General features: G+C 50.1%; 1 protein-coding gene and 2 long non-coding RNA genes across 7 annotated transcripts in view; 1 reads left to right on the forward strand and 2 right to left on the reverse strand.

The window, feature by feature from the left end:
* Nucleotides 1-6581, forward strand: part of Fkbp6 (FKBP prolyl isomerase family member 6) — a 79471-nt gene extending 72890 nt beyond the window's left edge. For all 4 annotated transcript variants that reach the window (XM_063271155.1, XM_017598299.3, NM_001105922.1 and 1 more), the window contains one exon: nt 6217-6581. The gene's annotated coding sequence lies outside the window, so the exon portion shown is untranslated. The remainder of the gene's footprint in view (nt 1-6216) is intronic.
* A 4747-nt stretch (nt 6582-11328) lies between these two features.
* On the reverse strand, nt 11329-16821 carry LOC120095916 (uncharacterized). Its single transcript, XR_005491891.2, has 2 exons — nt 15861-16821; nt 11329-11595 (listed from the first exon to the last, which is right to left on the reverse strand). It is a non-coding gene; the product is annotated as an uncharacterized LOC120095916 (long non-coding RNA).
* Nucleotides 16822-20091: 3270 nt separating this feature from the next.
* On the reverse strand, nt 20092-23362 carry LOC134481280 (uncharacterized). 2 transcript variants are annotated; one of them, XR_010056749.1, is made up of 4 exons: nt 22855-23362; nt 22424-22545; nt 21927-22043; nt 20092-21382 (listed from the first exon to the last, which is right to left on the reverse strand). It is a non-coding gene; the product is annotated as an uncharacterized LOC134481280 (long non-coding RNA). The 2 variants fall into 2 exon arrangements; XR_010056748.1 differs by having other exon boundaries at nt 20092-22043.
* Nucleotides 23363-23712: the final 350 nt, after the last annotated feature.

Raw genomic sequence — 23712 nt, forward strand, 5'->3', positions numbered from 1 at the left:
GACAGGCCTCACCCGATGTGGTGTGTTTGCTCCACAGCGCAAAAATGGCTACTCCTTGTAGTGAGAATTTTGACTTCTTTAAAAATACAGAAATATTATAGGAATATGTTTTTGTTTTAATCCTAGATAGGGCTGCTTCAGATTGTCCACAGCACCTGACTATGGTTACCTCGTGCCCTAGCAGGGGCCTGATTTTGCCAGCTGCAGACAGTTCGTGCAGTTGTGTGATGTTTGGAATTCTGATGACTTTTGAGAGGGTTTATAAATGCTAGGGCCCTTAGAACAGGGTCGTTAGTGGGCTGGTTGTTGTTGATTGTTGTTGGTTGTGGTTTTTTGGTTTTTTTTTTTAAGTGGTCATGCAAAGAAAAAGGAGAAGGAGGAAGAGGATGAGGAAATAATTAGATATCCTAACAGCGAAGATCAAACTTGCCCCAAGGAACTCAATGCCCCGAATCAGCAGTGATGGCGTCTAGTGATAGCGTCTCCCCCTTTCTGACCCCTGACTTTAATCAGGGATCCCTTAACTTTCCCCTCCATCCCTTTGTCTCTTATCTACTGTGAGGGAGTTGAAGGGATGGAAGAAAAGGGTTGGAAAGTCATGGAAAAAGAACCCACAGAGTAGAAAACTCCAGCTACAAGTACCTTAAAGTGTGTGTCCTGGGGAGAAAAGGCCTGTGTAGGAAGTAATGGAATTCTTTATAGAACTTTTATATAAAGAAAATGAAAAGGTTTGTCTTTGAAATGAAACAGTATAAGTCTTTTGTTTTCTGAGAGTTGCACTGGAACCCGTACTCTTGCTCTCATGGAGGCTCAGCAAGTGATCTGAGTCCCTGAGCCTCTCTCCTGCCCTCCCATTGGCCTCTCACCCCTTCGTCACTGTCACATTCTGTTCTGTACCTGTCTTCTGCAGTGCTCCCTCTGCAACCTTTGCCACTTCCTTTGTTTTTTATTAGTTTGGATTCTGTTGCTGTGATAAAAATCATGACCAAGAAGGAAAGGTTTATTTGGGTTTCCAATTGTGAGGGGTAAGAGTCCACACCATTTCCAGTGCAGTAGCCAGCAGGCACAGCGACTACAACAGCTGAGAGAGAACACAGCTCTCAGACTGCAAACAGGGAGTAGACAGAATGTATTGGAAATGGCACATGGCTTTGAAACCTCAAATCTCATCCCCACTAACATACCTTCTCTTGCAAGGCCACAGCTCCTCAACCTCCTAAATACTGCTCCCCACTAGGGACCAAGTACTCAAACCTCTGAGGCTGGGTAGGGATGTTCTCATTTAAACAAACCTCAGTTTTGTCTGTGAAATGCAGTCTCACTATGTAACCCAGACTAGCCTACAACTCTGAAATCTACCTGTCTCTCTCTCCCAAGTACTAGGATTAAAGGGTTGTGCCACTGTACCCCACATCTGCCTTATTGTTTTGAGACAAACTATGTCACTGAACCTGGAGTTATCAATTTGGCGAGGCTGACTGCTCAGCCAGTCTCAGGCAATCCACCCATCTGTCTGCACCTCCCCAGCTCTGGGGTTACAAGTGTATGTGTACCACTGACCTGCACTGTGACGGTTGTTTTGTTGTTTAGTTTTTGTGGGCAGTGGTGGGGGTGTTCTATGTCGTGCTAAGGATCAAACAGGTCCTTATGCACTGATCCCTCTCTCAGCTGTATTATGTCAGCAGCTTAGCAGAATGCACTGGACATCTGCATTCTGACTGGGATTGCTCTCTCCTCCTCCAAGTTAACATCCTTGTTTTATTCAGAACTTGTCTTTGACTCTGCCCTTGGGGATCATAGGCCGATCTTGTTCAGAGGGCAGTGAAAGTAGAGATGACCAAGGGTTCGGAAGCCCTGTGAGTTTGTGTGGTGAGTGACCACACCAAGACCAGGTATGGGGAATCAGATCAACTTTTCTTGGGGTTATTTAAGGCTTTTATATAATTTGGGGGTTGAGTAGAGACATCCAGGATGGGCAAAAAGGTCATTCAATGAAGGCCTAGGGTACCAAAATGTCTCCTTAGCATGGGGAAGCATTTCAGCAATCTCAACAGGTTCTTATGAGTAGAAACAAAGTTGATCCTGTGATCTACTGTGTCATGCAGTGAGGCTACATGACACTCCTCAGGTAGAGGCAAGTGTGGACTTGGAATTCCCCAGACAAGGTCAGAGGAGGAGAAAGCCTGACAGTGAAGGGAGTCGTCCATTCCATGCTGAGCTCCAGAAGGCCATTCAGTTAATGGTGAATGGTGGGCCTGGCCTTAATTAATAGGGTTTTCCACACTTGTTCTCCATGATCAGTGGTGATGGATGAAACTACAGGCCATTTCTTCTTGTCCTATGGTGGAGCCATTGCCCTTCTGACATTGACCATGGTGTTGGCTTTGAGTTCAGACTTTTTTTTTTTCAACATCAATTTAAAGGAATTATTTCACTAAGGCTTTTATCAAAAGTATTACCAAGTGCCTTCTAGCACAAAGACCCGTTTATCCCCTCCTCCCTGTTTGATTCATTATGTTCTGCAGCTGCTCTGGTGTGGCAGGAATAAATGTGCTGGGCCTCTGTACAGGCAGCAGCTCCCCTGAGCACAGGTTTGCCTTCCCTAAACAACTGCTTGGCGAGATACTTGCTAATGAAAGGCTTGCAGACTCAGCGAGACAGGCAGCCTGCAGCAGCTCTCCATTGCAGTGCTTCAGACAACTGTGTCTGTCTGCCCGCTCAGTTCCCTCCGTACAGATGTGCGTCTGCCTCCCACCACTGTGCATAGGAAGATTAGTGACCTGTGCCTCCAGTGTGAATGTTGGCATGTGAGGGAGTCACAGTATCCGCTGAAAAGCAGCTCCCATGGGTGACCTTGGGGCACCATTCCATCTAGAGATGGTTTAAAGACCTATATGGGGACTGGAGAGATGGCTCAGCAGTTAAGAGCACTGACTGCTCTTCCAGAGGTCCCGAGTTCAATTCCCAGAAACCACATGGTGGCTCACAACCATCTGTAATGGGATCTGATGCTTTGTTTTGGTGTGTGTCTGAAGACAGCAACAGTGCACTCATATAAAACCTTAAAAAAAAAAAAAAGACATGCTTCTTGAAAAACAGTTGGAAATAACAAATGCCTTGAAGAGCTACTGCATTAGCACTGTCTTAGTCAGGGTTTCTATTCCTGCACAAACATCAGGACCAAGAAGCAAGTTGAGAGGAAAGGGTTTACTCAGCTTACATTTCCACATTGTTGTTCATCACAAAAGGAAGTCAGGACTGGAACTCAGGCAGGTCAGGAGGCAGGAGCTGATACAGAGGCCATAAGGGATGTTACTTACTGGCTTGCTTCCCCTGGCTTGCTCAGCTTGCTCTCTTCTAGAAAGAACCCAAGACCACCAGCCCAGGGATGGCACCACCCACAATGGACTGGGCCCTCCCCCCTTGATCACTAGTTGAGAAAATGCCTTACAGCTGGGTCTCATGGAGGCATTTCCTCAACGGAGGCTCCTTTCTCTGTAATAATTCCAGCTTGTGTCAAGTTGACACACAAAACCAGCCAGCACAATTGACCCCTTGTCAATTTGATACACAAACATATCACTATTAAGCCTCAACCCTTACTTTCTTCTTTATCCCCAAGATCTAAATAACTCTCTCTTTAAAAGTCCCACAGTCTTTACATATTAAAAGTTCAATCCCTTTAAAATAGCCAATCTCTTTTAAAAGTCAAAGTCTTTTTTAAATTCAAAGTCTCTTAACTGTGGGCTCCACTAAAATACTTTCTTCCTTCAAGAGGGAAAAATATCAGGGCATAGTCAAAATCAAAATCAAACTCTAACCATCCAATGTCTGTGATCCAAACATGATCTTCTGGGCTCTTCCAAGGGTTTGGGTCACTTCTCCAGCTCTGCCCCTTGTAGCACACATTTTGTCTTCTAAGCTCTACCTGCCTTTTCTCCACTGCTGCTACTGCTTTTGGTGATCATCTCGTGGTACTGGCATCTCCAAAACACTGCTGTCTTCCGCTGCAACTAGGCTTCACCAGTAGCCTCTCATAGATTGTCCTTATAGTGCTTTCAGTCCTGGGCCATCAATTGCAGCTAAGGCTGCTTCACCAATGGTTTTTTCATGGCCTCTCACAGTGCCGAGCCTCAGCTGCTCTTCATGCCTTCAAAACCAGTACCACTTTGGTGACTCTTACACACTACCAAGTCAGCCACAACACAAGTACCATCCTTGGCTGTCTCTGGAACACAGCCTCTATGTGCTCTCAGAAAACACTTCCCAGATTTCACCTCAGTGATGCAGGCAGGTCTCCTCTTAATCACCACCAATTTCTTAGCTCTAGCAGACCAGCATCAATAGTCCCAGTAATGCAAAGGTTTGCTTTAGGAGTTCTGGTATCGAGGTTGGGGATTTAGCTCAGTGGTAGAGCACTTGCCTAGCAAGCGCAAGGCCCTGGGTTCGGTCCCCATCTCTGAAAAAAAAAGAAAAAAAAAAAAAGGAATTCTGGTATCTTCTTAATCACAGCTGATTCTTCAGCCCCAGCTAACCCAAACCACAGAATCTTCACAATCAAAATAGCAACAGCCCTGATAAAAGAATTTATTATTTTTTCTTTTTTTCGAAGCTGAGGACCGAACCCAGGGCCTTGCGCTTGTTAGACAAGCGCTCTACCACCGAGCTAAATCCCCAACCCCGATAAGAGAATTTAATCTTCCCTTTGAAATTTCACAAGTCAGCCTTTCTGCACTGTTCTCAGCATTATCTTCCAAGCTCCTACAGAACATCCCACAGAGTTCTTAATATCCCAATGGCTCTTCTAGCTCAAAGTTTCAGAGTTCTTCCACAGTCCTCCCCAAAATATGGTCAGGTTGTCACAGGAATACCCTACTCCTGGTACCAATTTGTCTTAGTTAGGGTTTCTTTTTTCTTATTTTTTTAATATTTATTTATTTTATATACATGAGTACACTGTCACTGTCTGCAGACACACTAGAAGAGGGTATCAGATCCCATTACAGATGGTTGTGAGCCACCATGTGGTAGCTGGGAATTGAACTCGAGACCTCTGGAAGAATAGTCAGTGCTCTTATCTGCTGAGCCATCTCTCCAACCCTTAGTCAGGGTTTCTATTCCTGCACAAACATCATGACCAAGAAGCAAGTTGGGGAGAAAATGTCAGTTTACACTTCCACACTGCTGTTCATCACCAGAGGAAGTCAGGACAGGAACTCACACAGGGCAGGAACTTGGAGGCAGGAGCTGATGCAGAGGCCATGGAGGAATGCTGCTTACTGGCTTGCTTCCCCTTGCTTGCTCAGCTTGCTTATAGAACCCAGGACTACCAGCCCAGGGATGGCACTACCAACAAAGGGCCCTGCCCGCTTGATCATTAGTTGAGAAATTATTAGTTTAGATACTCACCCTTAGCAAACAGCCCAAGAAGCCATGCAAAAAAGCCAGGTCATCAGTGAACACCAGGGCAGCTAACAAGACAACATGGGTCAAAAGCCAAGGGCAGGACTAGGCATAGTGGAGCAGTTCTTTATTCCCAGCACTTGGGAGGCAGAGGCAGGTGAACCTGTGTACATTGAAGGCCAGCCTGGTCTACATTTAAAAAAAGAAAACACAGCCCAAGTTGGATAGCCCCTTAGGAATAACCCTTAAGGTTGGCCTCAGGCTCCACATACCAAGAAAAGAAATTGAGGGCTAGAGATGGCTCCATGCTTAAGAGCACTGGTTGCTCTTCCAGAGGATCCTGGTTCAGTTCCCGGCACCCACATGACAGTTCACAACTGCCTCTAACTCCTGTTCAAAGAGATCTGGACTTTGCAGGTACTGCATGCACGTAATGCACAGACACACACACAGGCAAAACACATGTTCACATAAGATAAAAATGCATTTTCATAAAGAAAGAAAAAACCCAACCACTTAGAATCTCATCTGGAAAAATTTTTGACCTGACATTCTGAGGTCGGGGCCTATATATTTTGTTGCTGTTTCTATGTTCATGGTTCTGGTTTCCTGAGATCATCAAGGAGGCCATACTTAACAGCATATGGCTTCCTGTGTCACCCACCTGGGAACTATGCCTGTTCCCTGGATCAAGACCCACCTGGGGCTGGGCTTCCTCTCTACTTGTGTGTGACACACTCTGGCCTTCCTGGGAGCTGCTTTCTTCTGAGACTGCAGGTCCTGGCATTGCCTCACTCTCTGTTCCGTTCCTAGGGTTTCAGCTACTGCAAACACAACTGGACTCCTCCTTCGAACTGTGGCTGGGGATGGATGGAGCTCCTAGTGCAGACTGCTCCAGCCACCCCTGGAAGACAGCGACGCCCTGCCAGACTGTTTCTCCAGGTTCATACACAGTAGCAAAGGGTAGTCCCTGACAGCAGAAACCGCTCAGACAAGTAGGTTTTGTATGTGTGTCAGTTCTCCGCTTACCTCCCAGCCTCACCCCCACCTCCTTTCCAAATGCTGATGTCAGTGGGCCAGTACAGATAGAAATGCCTTTGTATATTCTGTTGGGTTTTTTGAAGAGAATTATGTTACAATTGTTTTTGTTGTAAATAAAACACATTCTTGTCCTAGCAGTATGCAGTACAATTCATTGTGTGAATTGTGCTCAACTCCTGAAGTCTATGGCCTGGCAGAGGGAACCATTTGCAGAGAGCAGCAAGAGTGGGAATTGGGTCTGTTTACAAGAGCACACATTCTCTGAGCACCTGGACAGGGAGTGCACTTGACACCTCTCTGTGGGGAGCTCTGGCCAGGCAAGTTCATTGGAAACTGAAAGCCAATTAGTCTTCCTGCTGGCGCCCCAGAGTCTCCCCCCTGTCCTGTGCTTCCTCTTGGGACTGAAGCAGAAGTGCCCCTCCTCCCTCTCAGATGCCTGCCAGCTGCTCGGTTCCCAGCAGAATACACAGGGCAGGGTCTTTCACACGCTGCCCCCAGGCCTCCCTGCCAACCTGAATATCTCTTCATATTGCTGTCGCTGACCCTGGTCCCCATCCTCCAGGAGTGCCCTCTGCTATCCTGCCTTTCTCCCCCACCACAGCCAGTTATCCTCCACTCTGCTGTCCCACCTTTCCACTAAGCTCAAACAGAGCAAGCCAGCAGCCATTTCTAGTGCTGACTGGCCTCCACTTTGCAGCTTTTAAAGTGAATGTCCATGCCTCCACCCAGCCATGTTTCTGTGACCTGCCACCCCGCTGGCTTTCCTTGGTCTCAGGAAGAGCCTCCCTTAGCCCTCTCTCAGTCTCCTACCACTGAAAAATTCTCTCAGGCATTCCTCGTGTTGAAGGCACCCTAAGGGTAAGAATAAGGAGCCACCGGCTTACCCATGCCCATGTACTAACACCTCTGGAACATGAACAAGGGTAAGCCATTTTTGTTTATGTCAGGTGCCTTCTCACAGTCGCTAACTCAACCATGGCTGGGGAAAAAACAAAGCCGAACACTTCAAATTCTTCCGAGGAACTGAGAAACGAAATCATAGCATGGCTACCCCAGGGAGTGCTTCAATCTGATAAAGAATAAAGGAAAGGTCTCAGTGAGGTCACATACAGCTAGTGGTGCCCTTGTGATTTTCTTCATGCTGAATGCAGCAGGATGGCCCACGAGCAGTTGCCCTCACACAGACACTTTAGTAAGCACTGGGAGGTGTCACGTCTCCCTGCCCTGACATCAGCTACTCTGATATCTGAACAGGAGAGCATGCAAGGTTCTCTAGCAAAATCAAGGTGATTTTCCCACAATTCATGAACCAACGCTGAATTCTCTTGTAGTTTCCCATTTTAATTGTTTGCTGTTTTAGACAGGATCTTGCTGTACAGTAGTCCAGAATGGCCTTGAATTCCTGGATTCTAGGCAGAGGCTCTACCACTGAGCCACACCCCAGCCCCTCACTCTAGATAACTTTTCTGCTACTAAGTTATATCTCAAGTCTGTCCCCCCTCCCTCCCTCTCCCTCCCTCTGTGTTCCTGGGCAGGGTCTCCTAAGTTTGCCTAGGCTGGCCTGGAACTCATTTTGTAGCCAAGATAGGCCTTGAACTTGAAGTCTTCCTGCCTCAGCCTTCCTAGTAGCAGGGATGACAGGCGTGCCCCATCATTTCCAGCTCCCTTCTCAGATAAGGCAAGTTCTAGGGCTTTGATCTCCCCTTTTTAACTCCCAGCACAGATGATCAAATTACTTACACCCTATTTCACGATGTTGTCTCCATTCACCTGTCCCTACCTGGGAGCAGACTGTGTCCCCATGCTTCACATGGTCTTTGTATGTGTGTTCTTGTGAAGTGTGCCCATGTGCATGCTACAGAGCCAGACTCCCTGTTGCATAATGTGGGAACAGGTAAGGAATGGCTCTTGCCCACTCTGGGCAGCCAGAGGCCTGGGCTCTGCTGTGCTCCTCCCTCAGCTCAACCTGCCACCATTGTGTGTCCACCAGCAGGGTGATCCACACCAAGGATGGAAAAGGGTAGCTTAGAAAGGACAGGAAGCTTCCAGAACCATCTTCCTAGTCAGACACGGTAGGATGCTACCCTCCCAGAATCTGCTCTGGCCACAGTGGAATGAATCCCCAGGGTTACTTCAGAATTAGCCTTTGAGTCCCAGGGAAGGAAAGTCTTGTATCAGGTGACACACGTGAAGTAAGTACAGTGCTTAGTGTTTAGCACCCACTCATGCTCACCCATGTTCTACATTGAGCCACACCCCAGCCCTCAGATCCATCACTCCACCAGTTGCTGGTTTGGTTTGGTTTGGTTTGGTTTGGTTTGATGTTGTTTTTTGTCCCGTGCTGGGCACTGAAACACAGGATCTTGTACCTGTCAGGAAATACTACAGCTAAGCCACACATCCGGCCCTTCTTTGCATTTTTATATTGAGAGAGTCTCACTTGCCCAGGGTAGCCTCAAGCTTTGTCCTCTCCTACCTCAGTCTGTCTTATCTCTTTCAAATCCAGAGTTTGAGGGACTCTGAGCTAGCACACAGGGTATCAGCACGTGTGGTCAAGCCTGGTCATCGGAGTTCAAGCCACAGGGCCAGCCAGCATGGTAGAAACAACTCCTGTAAGTTGTCCTCTGGCCCTGCAACATGGCACAGACACACACACATGCACGCGCGCACACACACACACACACACACACACACACACACACAAGAAATAAGGATTTTGAGCTCTTTGAACCCAGTCCACAAGGATCAAACTGACTCATGCGCTGAACGTTGGGCGATAGGGGGCGACATAGCCCACATCATGCCATCAGTCCCAGCAATGGCCCCTGAGACACTCTGGTACCACAGGCAGGCGGTGTAGATTGTTAACAGTGTGGGGGGATGGGGCGTGGTCAGGGATGTAATAGCCACACTCCTGGAGTGGAACCGGTCCTTAGCACACAGTTCAGGGTCAGGGAGGGGACCTAGGTAGCAATTGAGGCAGGCAGCACACAAAGACACAATGTGCGTCCCGACTCCTGTAGACCCTCCCTCCACAGCGCTGATTTTAAAGGCCTATGCCCCCAGTCACAGCTCCGTCTTATTTCTTGAGACAGGGCTTCTTACTGAAACTAAAGTTCATGGCTTGCTGGCCAGCAAATTCCTGAGATTTGCCTCTCTACCTGCCCCATGCTGGGGTTACAGGCACAAGCCACCATGCTCAACTTTATAACATCCGTCCTGGGAATCAAACTTAGGTCCTCATGATTGGGCGGCGAGCACTTTGCAATCTGAGCCTCTTTCTAGGAAAAGCTGCTCTTGTGAATGTGACCCTGTGGTTAACCCTGGCTGAAAAGCCCCAACAAACCAGCCCTGGCCACCTTCCCAGTACAAATGAAGAGAATGTTGGGAGAAAGAGCGCTTCAAGCAAGTCTTGTATCTGAGAGACAGTAAAGGGGGTCTAGTGACCCCAAGACTGTTTTGGGGGTGCTGACATGAACTTCAGGTTTAATCTGAGGAAGAATCGAAGTAGGTAACAGGCATGCATAGTTAAGCAGACCTGGTTGATCATCGTCTCAGCTCTATGAGGTGATCCTTAGAAGTCATTGTTTGAGGGGACACGGTGGTTCAGGTGACTGCTTCTGCTTGGAAGCTGATCTCATCATAGGGTCTGCCTTTGTAGTTCTGCTATCCCTGGAGTCCAACTGCAGACTTGGGTCCGTGAGGGAGAGCCTCAGATCTCTTGGAGGGTCCAGAATGGGGCATCTAAGACGCCTACAGTAAGATGTTCCATACCTCCTCCCTCAGCCTAGGTCTCAGCGAGGCTTTGTCTACTGTGGACCCTTATGGGATGGGCCTGGTGATACAGGCCTGGAGTCACCGCTATTAAAGAGGCTAAAATGGGAGGGACTCAGGTTCAAGGCCTACCTTGGCAGGAGAACAAGTTCAAGGCTAGCCCAAGTAACTTATCAAGACCCTGTCAGGAGGGTGGTAGTGCACACTTTCAATCCCAACATTCAGAGAGGCAGAGGTAGGCAGATCTCTGTGAGTTTGAGACCAGCCTGGTCTACAGAGTGAGTTCTAAGATAGCCAGGGCTACATAGAGAAATCCTGTCTCAAAAAACTAACAAAAATGAATAAATACCCTGTTTCAATAAGAAAGAGAAGAGACAGTGGATGTGTGCAGCTCGGTGGTACCTCAGGGTCCAGTGATCCCCAGTGAGGAGCTGGGGTGGTAGGGCATGGTGCAGTGGTAGTTACTGCCTAGCATGTAGGAGGCCCCACGTTAAATCCTCAATACCACCAAAGTAGTAATAGCAACGATAATTTTGTGTGAGACAGAGACACGTAGCCTTGTAGCCTTGGCTGGCTTGGGACTTCCTATGTAGACCAAATTGCCTACAGAGATCTGCCTGCCTCTCTGCCTCCCAACGCTGGTATTAAAGGCTACCACACCAGACTGTGGTAATACTTTTCAAAATGTTTTCTTAATGTGTGTGAGTGTTTTACCTACATGTATGTGTTTGCCCCATGATTGTGAGCTGCCCCATGTTTGAGAGCACCAGTGTGTGTGTCTGGTGCCCACAGTGGCTTGGCCAAGAGTGTTGAATCCACAGGAACTGGAATTACAGATGCCAGAAGCTGTCATGTGGGGCCTAGGGACAGAGCCCAGGTCCTTTGGAAAGCATCGCTGCTAACTGCTAAGCCCCTCTCCAACCCCTTCAGTGATAATCAGTAAAGGAAGCCCGGCCCCAGGACAGGGTGAGGGGTGATACATAGCAAGTAGTCTGGGCGGAGTCTGCACTGACCCCAGTGCCCTGTAGAGGAAACCTAAGTGACAAACCCTTGATAAGAAAAAAAGACTAATCCAGACCCAGGGACAGAATCCAACCTGGGCCATGGGAGTTGGGTTGTTTTTTTTTTTAAAGATTTATTTATTATATATGAGTACACTGTAGCTGTCTTCAGACACACCAGAAGAGGGCATCAGATCTCATTACAGATGGTTGTGAGCCACCATGTGGTTGCTGGGATTTGAACTCAGGACCTCTGGAAGAGCAGTCAGTGCTTTTACCATTGAGCTATCTCTCCAGCCCGAGTTGGAGATTTTTGCCAGGTCTCTTCCCTCCTATGAACTTCTTCTGGTTAGCTGTTACTGCCAGCTAGAGTCACCTGAGAAGGAAGAATCTGTTGAGGAATCACCCAGATCTGATTAGCTTTGGACATATCTATAAGGGAGGGGTTATGATCATTAATTGATGTGGGAGGGCTCAGCCCACTTTGGGTGGCACCATTCCCTAGTCAAATAGGTCTGAGCTGTATGAGAAAGCTGACTGAGCTTGCACAAGTGAGCCAGATAACAGTATTCATCCACCATTCCTGCTGGCTGTGAGTGAGTTCCCTGGTCAGAGTTAATGTCGCTGCTTAGAATAGCAAGCCAGTCTTCAGGTCCCTGCTTTATGTTCCTGCCCAGGCCTCCCTAGGTGATGGATTGTGACATGCAAGGGTAAGCCAAATAAGTCCTTTCCTCCCTCAATTGCTTTTGGCCAGAGTGTTTAATCTCAGTAACAGGAAGGAAACAAGAACAGAAGCCCAGGCAGGTCTGCAAGCTGCAATTCTGAGTGCAGCCCCCATCCAGGATGTGTTCAGAGGGCTGAGCAAGAGACCCAGTTCAATAACTCTCAGCTGTGACACATGGGGACCTCCCTCCCCACTGGCCGTGAACATCAGACCTGATGATGACATTCTCAGGTCTAGCTGCACCTTGCCAGACACTGCCAGGGAAGGGTTTGGGGGAGGCACAGTAAGCACAGAGTTGGCTGGAAATAGAGGGAGAGTTTGGACCTCTTCTACAACCCCAACCCCTCAAGTTCTCACTCTTGGATGGCAAGACTCCCATAGCCTGGCTTAAAGAAGGGCCCTGGCCCCGCTGGCTGCCTGTCTCCTTGGCTGTGCTACCAACGTCATGGCACATACATGCATGCCCCACAGAGCCTGCTGCTCAGTGGGGTCTACTCCAGTCTAGCTAACCATTTAGAAAGAAAGGCTGGCACCCGGAGGGGCCTGGCCCTATCCGGGCACAGAAAATCAATGCCACAGTGTTTCACAGCATACAAAGAGCCTCCCTCAAGCCCCATGGAATAGATGTAAAAAATCACTGAGGTACGTTTCCAACCTCAGGATTCCTCAGCCGCCCTTTAATGCGTCACTGGCTCCCTTTTGATTTCATGAGAAAGCCCTTCCTCACTGTGCCTTTGATTCTCAGGTCTCTTTCCCCTTCCAGGTATACCTTTCCATTCCTCTCTCCAGGCCCAGGGGCTGTTCCTCCTCCTCCACAATAAATAAATAACAAGGCTGTCTGTCATGAAGGAAGCAGGACTAACCCCTGCCAGAAGCCCTCTTCTCTCACTTTTTGCTTCTTCCACATCTTTTTGCTGTGGAAGGAATCCCGGGCCTTAGACATGCTGGGAAAGCCTCTACCACTGAGCCACGCCCCCAGCCCCTCACTGGGGGATTCTAGGCAGGAGCTCTACCACTGAGCCACGCCCCCAGCCCCTCACTGGGGGATTCTAGGCAGGGGCTCTACCACTAAGCCACGCCCCCAGCCCCTCACTGGGGGGATTCTAGGCAGGTGCTCTACCACTGAGCCACGCCCCCAGCCCCTCACTGGGGGATTCTAGGCAGGGGCTCTACCACTGAGCCACGCCCCCAGCCCCTCACTGGGGGATTCTAGGCAGGTGCTCTACCACTGAGCCACGCCCCCAGCCCCTCACTGGGGGATTCTAGGCAGGGGCTCTACCACTGAGCCACGCCCCCAGCCCCTCACTGGGGGATTCTAGGCAGGGGCTCTACCACTGAGCCACGCCCCCAGCCCCTCACTGGGGGATTCTAGGCAGGAACTCTACCACTGAGCCACGCCCCCAGCCCCTCACTGGGGGATTCTAGTCAGGTGCTCTACCAGTGAGCCACGCCCCCAGCCCCTCACTGGAGGATTCTAGGCAGGGGCTCTACCACTGAGCCACGCCCCCAGCCCCTCACTGGGGGACTCTAGGCAGGGGCTCTGCCACTGAGCCACGCCCCCATCCAGAGAAAGAATTTTTAAAATATTTATTGATTAAGAAAACTTGAATTAAAATTAAAGTTTAAAAATTAAAATTAAAATGTATTAATTAAAACTTACTATTAATATGTGGGGTGGGGAGTGCTGTGGCATACGTATGAATATCAGAAGACAACTTTGAAGAGTCAGTTCTCTCTGCACCTTTATATGCTTTCCAAGGCCCAAAGTCAGGTCACCAGGCTTGCACAGGAAGTGCCTGTCCTAACTGAGCCACAGCCCCAAAGAGGGACGTCTAAGAAGGGAGATTATTCAGATGTGGGGGAGGTGGACTCAGAAGGTCCCCACTGGATGGTCAGGTCAGCCAAGCTGCCCCTGGAGACTGCAGTCCCAAGAGTGTGCATGGAAGTTTTTGCTGACATCTAACATCTGTGTCTGATGGAGCAGGAGCTGAGCTAACTCAGCCAACTGATCAGCAAGTACGGGCTCACTTGAAAAGTAAAGAGGGCATAGTTCTGGGACACAGTGCTTGTCTGTCCGATGGGCCCAAGGCCCTGAGTCCCACACCCAGTACTACAGGAAAACAGTTGAAAAGGAGCTATGGTAAAATGCTGACTGAGAGACAGTCACAATAAGGGATTAGAGGTATTAACACTTCAAATGGTGACACCCCTCTGGGCATGGCAAGATGGTGCACACTTGTCCCTGAAGCACCCATGAAGGTGAAGCAGGAAAGGCATGAAGCTAAGGCTAACCTGGGCTATATAATGAGATGGTATGGAAGGGGCAGGGGCAGGGGCAGGGAGTGTGGCTCAGTGGTTGTTTGCTTGGATCCTCACAGTGAGGGGCAGCAAAGCACAGGTTCAATCCCCGGCACAAAAACAAAGTAACAAAATTCCTGTTGGGTTTAGAGGTGCACACTGGACGCCGAGGCAGGAAGACTGGGGGTTTGAGACCAGCTCCAATAACACCATGAATCAAAAAAATCTGGTGAGGTGAGACACTCCTGTATTACCACAACTGGGCAGCTGAGGTAGAAGGATTGCCTCAACTGAATGGCCAGCCTTGGCTAAAGAGTTAGCTCCAGGATAGACTGGGTTAGAAAGAGACTCTGCCTCAAACTAAACTTCCTTCTCTTGTGACTTTCACAAACCTTTCCCCTGGCTCCACTCTGTCCCCGGAATCCTCCCTGCCACACTCCCTTTTTCCTCTTGTACCTTTCTTCTTCATGTACCTCCAACGTGTGGACTCCACCCAGGATTGCCTGCCCTCCCTCTCCCAGGGGTTCATCTAAAACAGCGTTTCTCAGCCTTCCCAGTGCTGCGACCCTTTAACACAGTCCCTCATGTTATGGTTGCCCCAACCATAAAATTATTGTCATTACTAACTTCATAACTGTAATTTTGCTGCTGTTACGAATTATAATGTAAATATCTGTGTTTTTCCCGTGGTTTTAGGCAACCCCTGTGAAATGGTCATTAGACCCCTCCCCCCAAGGGGTCTCAAAGCACAGGTTGAGAACCGCTGACCTAAGCAAAACCCGCAGCTCCCAGGACCTCCATTTTATCCACAGTCTTCCCTAACCTCTCCCTCAGCCCTGCCCCTGAATGGCTTGTAAACTGAGTTGCTAAGCAGTCACGTGCTTTTCAAGTTTGTTGAAGGGAACTCTGGGAATGAGGATGCTCCCTCCCTCCTTCCTTCCTTCCCTCCCTCCCTCCCTCTCTCCCTCCCTCCCTCTCTCCCTCTCTCCCTCCCTCCCTCCCTCTCTCCCTCCCTCATTCAAAACATTCTGTCCTATGGCAGACCAGTCAGTCCTCTAACAGGGAGAGAGAAAACAGCCTGGAGCTAAGGGTGTTAGAAACATTGTGTCCTTGAACACTGCTGGAAGCTGAAGTATTTCCAACAGGGTCACTGCTGTTTATTCCACCCCATGGGCCGGAGGTGGGACTGGGAACTGGAAGCCTGGTGTGGTGGCACACCTTCAAGCCCAGCGCTTGGAAGCCAGAGGCAGCCGGATCTGTGAGTTCCATGCCAGCCAGACCTCTGTAGTGAGACCCTGTCTAAAAAAAGATGGATTCCTGGGACTGTTTCCGGAACAGCTCAAGTATGGCTTTGATTGGCTCCGCTTGGCGCCCTTGCTCCCCCCCCCCCCCCCCCCCGGAACGAAACAGGAAGTTGGGAAGTTTTGTGCCCTCATGATTTGGGGACGAGAGTTCAGTCATGAGGGTCTGAAACCAGAGAGCCAGAAAGCTGCCAAGTGACCAAACCTCTTCCGTTGGGGGACTTTGGGGGGTTCCTTTATGAGGGTGTGGGGTGACCTTGGCGAGGGATGAGGAGGAGGATGTGAATCCCAGAGAGGATTCCTAACTGGTATAAATACCTTATCGAAAAAGAATCATCCACCCTGTGGTTCCGAGCTGTCCTCATGCTATGGTTTGTAGTGGTTTCATACCCAGTGAATTCATCCAAGCTTGATCTCCAGTGGGAGGAAGATCAAGGAAGTGGAACCTTTGACCTTTGACCTTTAAAGATGAGGCATGGGAGGAGGTTCAGTCTTGGGAAGAGGTTGGTGTAGTCCTCATGGCATCTTGGTTCGTTCTTCTACCTGCTGCTTTTTTTTTTTAATTTGAGACCAAGTCTTGCTATGTAAACCAGACCGGCTTTGAACTCACAGAGATCTGCCTGCCTCCGCCTCTCAAGTGCTGAGATTAAAGGTGTGCACCACCACGTCCATCTAGAATGGATGGCTTTTAGTGCCAGCACTAAAGGTTAGGGAGCAGAGGCAGGTAGATCGCTAGCTATGAATTCCAGGGCAACCTGGTCCATATAGCAAGTTCCAACCTGGTCCATACAGCAAGTTCCAGGCCAGCCAGAGTTGCTGGAGGAGTTGCTGAAGACTCGGAGGCTGGAAAGACGGCCCGCGCCTGTAATCCCGGCACCTGGGAAGTGGAGGCAGGGGGGTCAGAGGTCACAGTCATCTTCGGGTACATATCCAGTTGGAAGCTAATGGGTACACGAGCCCTTATCCCAAAGATGGGTGGATGGATGGACAGATGGGACGATACTGCCCTTTCACTGGTCTCGAGCTTCCTTATAAATGCAAGAGACTTTCCACAGCCATCATATTTTGTCTCACCAAAACTCCTCCCAAAGTGAAGACTGAACAGACAATACTGCCTGTTCTAGGTCCGCACTCCTCTGAAGTTGGGTGCTAGACCCATAATAAATAAAAACCACCAAGATGACGCAGTGGGGAAAGGCACTTGATGTCAGGTCTGGTGACCCGAGTTCAATCCCAGGCCATATGGAGGAGGAGGGAGTCATCTTCCCCCCCCCCCCCCCCCCCCCGGAGCTGGGGACCGAACCCAGGGCCTTGTGCTTCCTAGGCAAGCGCTCTACCACTGAGCTAAATCCCCAACCCCGGGAGTCATCTTCTACAAGTTGTCCTTTGACCTCCACACATGCCCCCACCTGAATAAATAAAATAAATTTGTGATCAGGGTTTATGACTTTGGGGCTTGTGTAGGAAGCACAAGGCCCTGGTTTAAGTCCCAGCTAACTCTGAGGACCCAGTTTCAGTTATGTCTGTTACAGCAACAGAAAAAGAACCGATACACTCCCCGTCAGCACCAGAGTTCTGACAGCAGAGGAGGTGACTTGACTGTCGTCATGGTGCCCTGAGATCCAGTAGCTTTCTCTGCACAGGACACAGTACTGCAGACTTCTAACCCTAGCACCAGGAAGATGAGGCAGTAGCCTCATGAGTCTGAGGCCAGCCTGGGCTACAGAGTGAATTTGTGATTAGCCTGGACTACCCCTGTAGCTACCCCTCCTCGGAAGAAGAAAAGAAACCAGGTCTGAAGAGATGGTGCTGGTGTGGGGGCGGGGTAGGGTGTGGGGTGGGGCTAAGAGCATTGGCTGTTCTTCCAAAGGACCTGGGTTCGATTCCCAGCATCCATGTGGGCACCAGGCATACACATGTGGTAGGTACACACACATGCGCACGCACGCAGCTCACACGCCCATACACATAGAATAAAATATTTTTTAAAAGAAAATAAGGTTGGGGATTTAGCTCAGTGGTAGAGCGCTTGCCTAGCAACCGCAAGGCCCTGGGTTCGGTCCCCAGCTCCGAAAAAAAAAAAGAAAAGAAAAGCCCAAACAAAAGCCTGAGCATGATGGATCATACCTTTAATGCCAGAACTCGGGAAGCAGAGACAGGGGGATCTCTGTAAGTCTGAGGTCAGCCTGGTCTACATAGTGAGTTCCTGGAAAGCCAGGGCTATGTAGAGAGACCCTGTCTTAACAAAGGAACAAAATGTCAAAACTAAAAACGTCACACAGTATGCAGGGGATTAAACAGATTCCTGGCCCCACCTAGTGAACCATCAGACCAAGATGTAGGAAAGAAATTTCAGACCCAGCCCCCAAGCCTGCAGGGCAAGTGAGTCACTAAGAGCCTTCCTCTATTTAAGGTTCTTTGTCGCTTTCATTTATGCGTGTGTTTGTCTGTGAGGAAGCTTCCCACAGCTCTTGCACAGCCAGAGGACAGGAGTCAGTCCTCCCCTCCCACCCTGTGGGCTCCAGGAATGGAACTCTGGTCCTCTGGCTTGGTGACCTACAAAGCCATCTCACTGGCTCAAGTCCTTTCTTTTCCTTTCATTCTGTATGGTGTACATGTGTATACACATTTGTTATTACAAGGTGCACATGGTGTGCATGCCTGGAGATCAGAGGTCCCAGGGCTGTCTATCTCCTCAGTCACTCTGCCTTTTACTTTTTTTTTTCTTTTTTCTTTTTTTCGGAGCTGGGGACCGAACCCAGGGCCTTGTGCTTGCTAGGCAAGCGCTCTACCACTGAGCTAAATCCCCAACCCCTTGTCTTTTACTTTTAATTCCATTGTATTTGTGTGGTGTGTGTGTGTGTGTGTGTGTGTGTGTGTGTGTGTGTGTGTGTGTGAGAGAGAGAGAGAGAGAGAGAGAGAGAGAGAGAGAGAGAGAGAGAGAGAGAGAACGAACATGAGCAGCGGTCAAAGGGCAACTTGAAGGAGTTGTTTTATTTGGGTTTGGTTGTTTATTTGTGTTTTCCTTTCTCTGTGTGGGTCCCAGGCCCTCTCCACTTTTCAGGCTGAGTCTCCTAATGAACTTGGAGCTCACCCTTTAATCCTTCTGTCTCTGCCTCCCCAACAAACAGACATCAGCTTTCAAATGGGTGCCAGGGTGAATCAAACAAACGCAGGTCTTCAGCAAGTGCTTAACCCACCGAGCCATCTTGTCAGCCGCAAGAGCCCTGTCTTGTCCCCTCCAAGGTTGCAGACGGTGAAGGGAGTGCAGCAGAGGGACACGGTTGGGGGCCCAGTTCTGGCCGCTGGGAGCCAAATGGGCTTCATGGACGAGATGGCTGCAGACCTATTGGACAGCCTCAGGGCTCTGCGGAGGATGGTGCATCGCGGTGGTGACACTGAACTAGGTGCTCACCCTCCCCACCCCCACTTCCACCCCACCTCACCCCCGGCAGGGAGGGTTCCCGCGCTGCCTGTGATTCCAGCGCCGTCAGCAGAAAGCAGCGTGGCGCCAGCGCGGGGCGGCGGGACCGCAGGCTGGAGCGTGGCCGGAGCTGCGCGGGTTCGGATCTGCCTGCATTTGTGTTGGCAGCGGCCCGGGGCGCGCGGCCTGAGCGATGAAAGGGGCCTCTGTCTGCGCTCGCCATGCCCTCTCCCCTCCCCTTTACTCTTAACAGAGCTTGGAAGCTTACCTCCTCTTTCCTAAAATACACGTGCGTGCGTGGAGTGTGTGTTTGGGGGAAAAAAAAAACACTCACAGGGAAGGTTAAGTCCTGGCCTAAGCACGGGAAATGTGAACCCCAGGGCAGAGTGGAGGAGGCAAAAGCTTTTCTTCCTGGACAGAGTGCCTCTGGGGGACGTCGGGAGATCTTCCATCACCCTACTGCCATTTCCCAGGAAAGATGGGCTCTTCCGCAACCTAGATGGATGAAGTGGGCAGTACTGTGGCCAGTGTGGCCAGAGGGCCCTGCCACGCATGATAAGGATGGAGAGAGGCTGATCCCTGGAACTCACTGACCAGCCAGCCTTGTCGTCTAGTGAATTGCAGATTCAGTGAGAAAGCTGCACACCGAAGGGGACTGCCAAGATGGCTCTGTGGGTAAAGGCGGCTGCTGCCAATTGTGACGGAGCAAAGTACAAGCTGATCTCTGACCTCCGAACCCACCCCCCCATTCACATACAAATGAATGTAATTTAAAAATACCTAAGGCAGAGAACCACGGAGGAAGACACCTGATACTGACCTCTGATAGCCCTGGACCACGACCCTCCGGGCTCTACTTCCTGAGTGCTGAGATCTTAGAGGCACATAACCCGAGGCCAGCTTTATATTGTGCTGGGATCAGAACTCAGGGCTTCCTGTCAGCTGAGCTACATTCCCAGCCTTTTTAATTTTCTTTTTTTAAAACAAGGTCTCAGGTAGCCCAGGCTAGCATTAAACCTCTGATCCTTCTGCCCCCTCCTCTGAGTGCCCGGATTACAGGAACTTACCACAGAGTCGATTCCCCAGCCCACCCACCCCCACCCCCCGCACTGTTATCACTCAGCAGCAGATACCTTTACCCACTAAGCCATCTTGCCAGGCCCTCTGCCTTCCTATGAGACTAGCTTTCCTAGCTAAGCCAGCGGCCGGTGACTTCCAGCCATTCACTCCTCGACACCCCCCATCACTGGGCTTACAGAGAGAAGCTGCGCTTAGAGACACACGCCTGTAATTCCCAAACTCTCATCATGCTCTGAAACAAAGACAGTTTAAGGCCAGCCTGGTCTACATGAGACCCTTTTTCAAGAATGCCAAAACAGTGGACTCTTTGTCCAGCCAGAGGAAGAGGCAGGAACCCAGTATCCCCAGCTTCCCTCCTGAGGAAAAGGTTTCCACGTGGGAGTCCATGCTCGCCAGGGAGAGGGGCCGCAGTGTTCTTGGCTGTGCGGCCTGGAGTGGAATTTCCATCTTGTCCTGCATAGGGAGTAGGGAATGGATCGTAGCTCAAAAACCACAGGCTCTCACTGTGCTTCCCACGTGTCAGTAGTTTTCTTGAATAAATGTTTGCTCATCTCTTTATACGCCTTTCAGAGCCATTCCAAAGGGGGCTGCGGTAAGCAAAGCGCCCCCCCCCCCGCTCTGGTCTGTACCCCAGAAGGCCAGGAGGAGGGAGGTTCTGCTGACATCACAGATCTAGGTCTGGAGTCCCCAAAATGGAGCCAGAAACAGACGGAGGAGCTGGAGGGTGGGGAGTGCGCAAGCCTGTGTTTGGGGCACTCTAGGGGCCAAGGGAGAAAGAGAAAGTTCACGGCTAACCTAGGCTACATAGAGAATTCTAGACTAACCTGAGCTACAGAAGGGATTGTTTGAAAACAAAGAGAGGAAGTAAGGGAAGGAGGGAGGGCGAAGAGAAGTCGCTCCACAGGGAAAGGTTCCTGTCACCATGATGGCAACCTGAGTTCCCTAGGGCCCACATGGGGAACATAGAGAACCGACTTCCACAAGTTGTCGCCTGACCGTTTGACCTCTGCATGAGTGGGACTGGTACCTTCCACCCACACCTACACCCTAACAATAAAGAGCGTTAAAAGAAGAGAAAGCCAGGTGTGGTGTACACATGTTTAATCCCGACACTCAGAGTAGGGGCAGAGCAGGCAGATCTCTGTGAGTTCGAGACCCGTCTGGTCTATATGGTGAGTTTCAGGCAAGACAGAAGGACAAAGTGAGACCCAGTCACAAAATAAAAAACAGGGAGGGAGACAGAGAGAGACTGAGAAAGGAAAGAACTTAGATGATGGTTCAGTAAAGCCCTTCCCTTGTAGGCACAAGGACCTGACTTCTGATCCCAGGAATTCGCCTAAAAAAAAAAAAAAAGCAAGTGTGGTGGTGTGGGGAGGTCGTCCACACCTCTGACCCCAGCCGTGGTGGAGAGGAGCAGATCTCTGCAATCTGATGAGCCTGACCTATGAAAGGTGGGCAGCATCTAATGGTGGTCACCTACAGTGGTGATCCAACCAACGTCACATCACACACAGGTGTGGACACATGCGCGCGCACGCGCGCACACACACACACACACACACACACACACACACCTACACACACCTGCACAAACTTGCATGCGTACACACAGAGAAAGAAAAAGGAAGGGGGGCTGGAGAGAAGGCTCAGTGGTTAAGAGCACTGACTGCTCTTCCTGAGTTCAATTCCCAGCAACCACATGGTGGATCACAGCCATCTGTAATGGGACCTGATGCCCTCTTCTGGAGTGCCTGAAGACAATGACAGTGTACCCATATACATTAAATAAATAATTCTTTCAAAAAAAAAGGGGGGGGGAGGACAGACAGAGACAGAAGCAGAGAGACAGAGACAGACAGAGACAGACAGAGACATGTTACCCTCCCATGGAGCATCCAGATCCATTGATGGGGCAGCCTGAGAAATCCGATTTCTAACCCTTCCCAGGGCAGTTCCTGATGCCAGGAGCACATTCACAAATGCCTCCGAGGTGTGCCCTGCAGTGATGGAGGGCTAATATTGGAGTAATGGTGCCACCTCCCTAAGACCTCTGTGAGTTCTCAAACAGGGCTATAATGTGCTCAGAATAACAACTGAAACAACCCCAGCATTATTAATACATCCTGTGGGGTCGGTATTGATTACTAACAGCAGAATGTAGCATTCTAAGAGGCCGCTCACTAGGCACACCTGACGGTCCTTACATGACTCTGGGATGCCTGTGAGGGATTGCTATGCTTAGGTTAACTGAAGTGGGGAGACTGCCCTAGGGGAGAGCTGCATTATTCCCTGGCCTTGGTCCTGGGTCGAATGTAAAGGAGAACTCTAGTGGAGTATTCCTTTTTAACACTTGTTTGATTTTGTGTGTTCGTTTTACCTGTGCATCATGCTTACGCCTGGTACCCTCGGAGGTCAGAAGAGGGCGTCGGGTCCTCTGAAACTGCACTTAGCGATCAGTGTGAGCCACTGTGTGGGTTCAGGGAACAGAACCCAGGTCCTCTGCAAGAGCAATGAGTGCATTTACCCACTGATGTTTTTTAAAATGTATTTTGTGATCAAACTCAAAGGTCCTCCTCCTCCTCCTTCTCCTCCCCCTCCTCTCCCTCCTTCTTTGAGACTTTGAGACAGGTTGGTCTCTCTCTCTCTCTCTCTCTCTCTCTCTCTCTCTCTCTCTCTCTGTGTGTGTGTGTGTGTGTGTGTGTGTGTGTGTGTGTGTGTGTTCATGTGGGTGTGCGCACACGTGGGCATGCCTGCAGAGGTGCGGAGGCCACAGGTGGACGCTGCCTGCTGTGTTACTTTGTTGCTTACCTTATGTTCTGAGACACAGTCTCTCATTGAAGCTGCAGCTCACGGAATCAGCCAGCCCTGCCAGCCCTGCTCGCCAGCCAGTTCCAGGGATTCACTTGAGTCTGCTACTCCCAGCATCGAGGTTACAGATGCACACCGGACTGTTACAGGGACGCTGGCTATTGAACTCAGGTCCTCGTGCTTGCATAGTGACACTGGCTGAGTGAGCCATCTCCCTGGTTCCTAGAGTCCCTGCTCCTCCTCTCTTCATTACATTCTGTGACATTCCCTAGGATAGAAGTGTCCTGTGGACAGGGGCCTTTCCCCACTTACTCTCACCCACCCAGGGCAGGTATAGAATACAAGAGAATATCCCCGATTGGAGCTGCCACAAGCAGGCTGTCAGCTGGATTGGAATTTATCAGACTCGGGAGGAAATTAACTCCCCCGAGATCTCCCAGGGCTTGGTGTGGCCAGAACCGCTGCTCCAGTCTAATTAGATGAATTAAGGACCGGAAGGCTCTGGCAGAGCTTCAGCGCCGGGGGTGGGGGCGGGGGGGCACAGTGAAGTTCTGCCTGGCAGAGGTTGATGCCCAGGGAAGGTAGAGAGAGGGCAGGGCATGCTGCCATCTCTGGCTTGAGCTCAACTGGATGCCTACGTCCCGAACATCACAGCAGGGAGACTTGGTAGCACTCGTGGATAACCATCAAAGAGACCCTGGCGGAGACCCCTCCGTGAGGGTAGAGAGACGGTGGAGCCCGGTGTGGTACAGGCCTGTGTGTGACCCAGCCGCAGACATCAGGGATCATGAGTTCAGAGTCAGTCTGGGCTGCACAATGAGAGCCTGTCTCGAGAAGAAACCGAGGAGGACAAAGCAA

Source organism: Rattus norvegicus, chromosome 12 (assembly GCF_036323735.1).
Source record: "Rattus norvegicus strain BN/NHsdMcwi chromosome 12, GRCr8, whole genome shotgun sequence".
NCBI classification, from domain to species: Eukaryota; Metazoa; Chordata; class Mammalia; order Rodentia; family Muridae; genus Rattus; species Rattus norvegicus.